Source organism: Morone saxatilis, unplaced genomic scaffold, assembly GCF_004916995.1.
Source record: "Morone saxatilis isolate NCDOM2014 unplaced genomic scaffold, NCSU_SB_2.0 Contig376, whole genome shotgun sequence".
In the NCBI taxonomy this organism is placed as follows: Eukaryota; Metazoa; Chordata; class Actinopteri; family Moronidae; genus Morone; species Morone saxatilis.
The window spans coordinates 5,999-7,896 of NW_023339958.1; positions in this window are offsets into that span (position 1 = coordinate 5,999).

Genomic DNA, 1,898 nt, shown 5'->3' on the forward strand with positions numbered 1-1,898 from the left:
CTGAATTTCTCTCCTACCTAATGTGATCTGCATTGTTGGACAGTGGCAGTGCGAAGCAATATTCCAGTTCATGGGAATCTGCAGAGATGAAAGACTGCTTCAGTGGAGTTAAAATGTGTTTTCCCTGCAGTAAGGCCATCAGAAAAGCAGGAGAGTTTACAGCAAAAGAGCTCCATATTAAATGTTTTGCTTAAAAACCCAATCAGTTGTGTATCCAATGACTGCAGCAGTATTGAGTTAAGTGCAGCAGTGTTGCTGACACGGTGTCCCTTTTTCCATGGTCTATGATTGGTATGGCGATCCTGACGTAGGTGTATTAACACCCTAATCTTAACTAATGTGTCACCAACTGTGACAGACAGCTGGCTGACAGGCCACACTGACGGCCATCCTTATATGGCTGCCTTTATACTAATCTAATTATATGACAAAAATGTCATAAAGTCGCTGCTCAGTAACTGCAGTACAGCAGTGTTCCTATATGGTGAATTCAAACTGAGATAAAGTTGGAGTTGCTGTGGGAATATTCAAAAATGATCAAAATAAGCATCAAGAATGATTTTACAGCAACTACTTTAATCACTACAATAAATTTATGATTCAGAAATTAACATAACATACATAAAGTTCCCATGTATGCACCAGAAATAGATTTGGCGGAATAACCACTGAAGAAACAAAACACTAATTTGAGGTTGTCTGAGACACACTTCTTTATTTCTTTTTATTTTCTATGTGTGTTTCTGTTGGCAGCTGTAGGTAGGTCGTTACAAACTGTACATACTGTTCAGTAACACGAACATTGATATTTGATAATGATATAGAGGGACAACCCATAGAGCACATTCTTCAGGATCAGCTGCACCTGTTCAGTCCCGTCACTGCTGTCTCCACTCAGTCCGCCACCCTTCAGCGCCGTGACCTAGAGGCCATGTTGTGAAGGATTCCTTGGTTTCCAACAAGGTTTCCTGAAGATGAGTCGCTGTGGACACTCTGTCACTTTACACTGCTAGACTGTAGCCTACGTCTTTAGTAGAGGGCCACATAAGTGAAAAACAACAATAAATCATGATACTCACAGGTGAAGGAAGAGCTTCAGAGTTCTGGATTAATGTTCTTTCTGAATGGCGGAGCGAACTCAACAGAAACGGGGACCTTTTTTTTTCCGTTGTTTGATTTTTATTGTTTGTAAGGTTTTCTAGTTCATTACAGTTTCGATTTTAATTTCTTCGTACAGAGCACACTGGATTTTTTTAGTTTCAAAATACAGATGATGGTGTGTCAGGATTCTAAGGCGAACCCAGAAGCAGACTCGGGACCAAGAAATGCTGGAGTAGTGGAGGAAACAGTTATGTTGAAAAGGAGTGAACCTTTTTGTGAATAAGGGGGGGAGCTTGCAGGCAAGCGTGGGGAGTCTGCGCGTGGGGGTGATCCAGGGAGTGGCTGGCTTGGAGGATTGGGGCAGTGGTGTGGGGTCAGTGGCTGGGCTGGTACAGGAGGGCCTGAGGCTGAGGTTGGGACTGTATTGGCCAGGCGCTGAGTACACCAGGAATATTCTGCAAGCGCAGAGACATCGGTTAGTTGGCAGGACAAAAACAGACCGACAAGCTATATTGCTCGGCAAGGCAGAAGCAGGACAGGCACACAAACGGGTTGCTCGCAGCAACGCGTATACACAGTAACTGGCTGGAAAGGCGGGTCAGCGGTCCTCATACGTCCAATAGCTTCACAACAGCGGATCCGTGTTGAGGCCTGCGCATTGTGTGGCTGCTCCTTAAGTACTGCTGAAGATTGATGAGGAGCAGGTGTGTTGATGACCTCAGCCAGGTGTGTGAGCAGCCAGAGATAGACACGCCCCCGAGCACTGCCAGAGTGACACAAACAACACAAGACAACAC